The sequence below is a fragment of the Octodon degus genome, unplaced genomic scaffold, assembly GCF_000260255.1.
Source record: "Octodon degus isolate 3935 unplaced genomic scaffold, OctDeg1.0 scaffold00117, whole genome shotgun sequence".
Classification (NCBI taxonomy): Eukaryota; Metazoa; Chordata; class Mammalia; order Rodentia; family Octodontidae; genus Octodon; species Octodon degus.
Window position 1 is genome coordinate 5,092,021 of NW_004524693.1, and position 4,555 is coordinate 5,096,575.

General features: G+C 42.7%; 1 pseudogene; it reads left to right on the top strand.

The window, feature by feature from the left end:
- The window catches only part of LOC101567534, a 17,958-nt pseudogene extending 13,770 nt beyond the window's left edge, over nucleotides 1-4,188 (top strand).
- Nucleotides 4,189-4,555: the final 367 nt, after the last annotated feature.

Below are 4,555 nucleotides of genomic sequence, written 5' to 3' on the forward strand. Positions count from 1 at the left end.
ACCACTGTCTTTTGACCTTTGGTGTAGAGCTTAGATAGAGTTATTAGCTTAGCACCAGGTCCGGGTTTACAAAGTTCACATTCCTCCAAGTATGTGTTGCTTGGATCTGGTGGCTGTGCTCCACTTCTTTCTGCTGCAACTGTTAGATTTGAATCCTTTGTGTCACTCTGGCAAGATGTTCTGTTCCTGAATCAGCTGGGTGAGTCTTGTCTATATCCTCTTTGCAGGGAGTTCTGCTGAAGGGTTCCATGTTGGGCCTACACCTTCATGCTTCGGGCCTGTGCTCTGTGTCTATTCAGGATCATGCGGCCCTGGGCAGTCTCATTCACTCACACAGTCTGCGCTCTGGGTCTATTTAGGATCCTGTGGCCCTGGGTCATCTCCTTCTTGTTTAGTTTTGTCATTTAAATATTATAGGTACATGAATTCAACAAAATATTCCAATATAGTCCAGTAGTCCATAATAGTAGTGAGTTTTTCATAAAACTGGCAATGTTGGAAGTTACTGACTTGCGCCTTTTACAGCTCAGCATATTAATATGTCTTTACTTTTTATACCTCATTTTTATACTTTTCTGCTGGATGGTTAAGACCAAGATAAAGCAAGAACTATATAACAAGAAATGTAGCTTTTATATCTGATAAGATCAGTCAAATCTCCTCCAGACTTATCCTGAAACCCTGTAGGGCAGTTTGTAGATGCTTTGTCAACCATGTGGATGAGTCATGACTCTTGCTTGACCAATTTGCTCTCTGGGAAAGCCTGAGAGAATGTTTTCTCTCCATGGGACTCTTCTTAGGCACACTTTACAACATTGATCACTTTCCTTTGTGGTCCCATAATCTCCTTGATCAGAAAATTTGGGACACAACTGAGTTACATGATGTTGTAGTACAGGTTCTCCTATGTTCTGAGTCTTCACTGACCTTGAAAGGCTAGGGCCAAAATGTTGGCTGTCCTTGCAGCACTACTTTCTTTGGTGAAATCTAGTATCACTTATACTGCTGTTTTTTGTTTCCTGTCTCACTATTTTGTATTCTTTGAAAATTAAAATTAAGTCCGGGGAAGATAGCTCAGTAGAATAAGTGCCTGACTAGCAAGCACAAGATCCTGAGTTCAATCCCTGGTACCGCAAAAAATAAAATGATCCAAATGAAACCATTCAGTATTAAAGACTGAGGTCAAAACTCGGCAAGGCTTGTATGTTGAGGTCCTTCTTGGCCCCTATGTATAATATTCCTTCCCCCTGATGGGGCAGACCTCTTTGGAATGAGAGATTTCTAAGAAGTAGAGGAGAGATTGTGACCATTCTAGGTGTTATGTCTGCTTTTAGTGGAGAGGGTTTTCTATGGCCCACCTTTGGGAACAGAAATTCTAGTTTCTATGTCTCACTTCTGGGAGAGAAAGAAGTAGGGAAAGCAGCAGTGCAGAAGAAAATTAGAGACTTGGTTCCTGAGGCTACTTGTGAGGCTTTCTAGCCTCTTTCACTTTAAAGTACTTATCACACCAAAGCTCCATAATTTAGAGGATCACTTTGTGAACCTCAACATATTCCATGAGCTTGGAATGCCTTTCTTTAACCATTCTTCCTACAATCACTCAAAGAATCTTCACTGAACATCTGTGTATCTTGCTTGTTTATCAAAGTTCATATAGACATCTTCTTTCTACATGATTGCAGTGACAAAATACTTAGAATAAAATGTCAATTTGAAAAATATCTTTGTGCTATGGGAGGCTCAAGAGAAACTATATTGAACTGGTGCTCTTTACTCACATGAATTATATCACAGAACTCCATCTATAGTTCTCTAAGCACTTTGTCTCTCCAACTACACTGGAGCCTGGTTCTGAGTTTAGACTTCATGGCACCAATCTCATGCAAGGTATCTAACAGTCCGTCAGTAAGTATTTGTGTTTGGACTAAGGGATAATGTCTTTTGTTTGAGTTCTGAAACATTCTTTAGGTGTGGCTCACCCTCAGTAACTACGAAGTTAGTACACAAGGAAAACCAATGAGAGTAAGATTAAATTTGGCAGAAAATACATTTCAACAGAGATTAGTCCTTCTGCTGAGTAAGCCGAGCCATAGTAAACTGATCCTGCTTTTTTCCAAAGAGCTATGGAAATAAATCACCTTGTGGAAGAAGCAGAGTTAGTTTCCACTTGCTGGGGGATTTTAAGTGTCTCCATGGTTTAGCTGTCCACAATAATCTCCCCATATTTAACATCTGCTCTGTCTTCAAATTACTCTAAGCATTTTTCTGAGACTCTGTGAAAGTAAGCAAGAAGCTCTCACTTTCTGAAGTGTCCACCAAAGCCTAAGGGATATTAATTAGAACTGGAGGGGAGGGAGTAGGGAACTGGTCTTAAGGAAGGAAGTTCATTTATTCCCTGGGAAAGAAATGAAATACGAGTTCAGGAGGTAAAACAAACTTTCAAAACTCTTCATGGCTAGACTACAAATTGAGTGTAAGGAGCAGATGAGATAGTACATTGGGGCAATAAATAAGTTAACGATTTCCTATAACCTCAGATTTTGATCATAGGGTCCAAAGTTCTTCAAAAAAATTTGTTCGATATAAAGAAAATCTATAGCAGTTACCAAACTTTCTCTGTAAATGGCCAGATAATAAGCATTTCAGGCTTCATGAGCTACAGTTCTATAGTACCTGTGATACATTTTTTAATTTCCAATAACCCTTTACAATATAAAATAGATAAATAAATCTTAATTGGAGTTGCACAAAACTCAACCACTGGTAGACCACTGTTTGCTCACTCTTGCTCAGGAGATGGTGATTGTGTAAATTTCAATTTAAAGAACATTTATTGAGCATTTACTTTGGTCAAATGGGCTGCAAAACTAGCAGTGGAAGTCTAAGATAAAATTTTATTTAAAAAATATTCAGAATGTCCCGGCCATCTTGTGGGAAGAGCTGAAGCAGGCGCTCCTGGTTCGGCCCAACCCGCTTGGTGGAGGAACGCACAGTCCAGCCACCATCATTCTTGGGTACCTACAGGAAGGTTTCAGCTGCGTGGTCACCAACCGATTCGACCAGTATTTGATGACGAATCGGACCCTTTCGAGGTGCTGAAGGCAGGGGAGAACAAGAAAAAAGAAGCCGGCGGGAGGTGGCGCTGGGGCCCCAGGGCCAAGAGCGGGCTCAGGTCTTGGCTCACCAAATCCAGCGCGGCGGGCAAGCAGCTGCGCAAGAAGCCCAGAAGGACAGGAGAATCTCTGCCGCCCCACGTCAGCGTAGCGGCAAAAAAGAGGAGGCGCTGCCACCCACGGCGCTGAAGAAAGAAGGAATAAGTCTTGTTGGAAGAAAAGCTGATAGACAATTTAAGGGGGAAGGAAAAATAATCCATAGGAGACCAGAACGGCAACCACCTCGTGAAAGATTTGAAAAACCACCTGAAGAAAAGGGTGAAGGAGGAGAATTTTCAGTTGATCGACCCAGTATTGACTGGCTTATTTGAGAAGGTGGTGGCTTCGGTAGAGGGCGAGGTGGCTCTGGCCAAGGCATGAGCAGAGGAGGTGGGTTTGATGCTCCTGGCAAGCGTGAATTTAATAGGCATAGTGGAAGCGATAGATCTTTTTTCATATTACAGTGGCCTGAAGCACGAGGACAAACAAGGACAAACGAGAAGGTAGCGGATCTCATAACTGGGGAACTGTCAAAGATGAATTAACTGACTGGGATCAATCAACTGTGACTGAGGAAACACCAGAAGGTGAAAAGTTCCCTGTAGCAGACACTGAAAATAAAAGAGAATGAAGTTGAGGAGGTTAAGAAACAGGATCCAAAAGAGATGACTCTGGATGAGTGGAAGGCGATCCAAAATAAAGACTGGGCGAAAGTAGAATTTAATATCCAGAAACCAAATGAAAGCGCTGATGGACAGTGGAAGAACGGATTCGTTCTTCATAAATCAAAGAGTGAAGAGGCTCAAGCTGAAGACTACGTGATGGACCATCACTTCCGGAAGCCAGCAAATGATAACATGTCTCCCTGAAGATCAACTTTGGAGACCTTGCCCCCCCCCGGGGGGGACGGGGTGGCAGGGGAGGGCGAGGTGGACGTGGGCGCGAGGGGCGTCCGAACAGCGGCAACAGAACTGACAAGTTGAGTGCTTCTGCCCAGGATGTCAATGACTCGGAGACCTTCCCAGCCCTGGCGTAACTGGATGCCCACAGATGCCTGGTTCTTCCTCGGACCCTCTTGTTCAAAGCTTTGTGCATGCTTAAGGATCCCAAACAACTAAAAGGGTGGGGGTAAGACTGTCATCCATACCATTCACACCTGAAGACTGAATTTTATCTGTTTTGAAAATAAATTTTTCCCGCTACACAGACGTTAACAAATATAGTAATCAGTTTTGTATTTAGAAATGTATTGCTGAGTGGGGGAGATGACTCAGTGGAATAAGCGCTTCCCTGGCAAGCACAAGGGCCTGAGTTCAATCCCTGGTTCCACTAAAAAAAATGTATTGGTAGCAGGAATGTTTTCATAATTTTCAGAGATTGTGCATTCTTCATGAATACTTTTG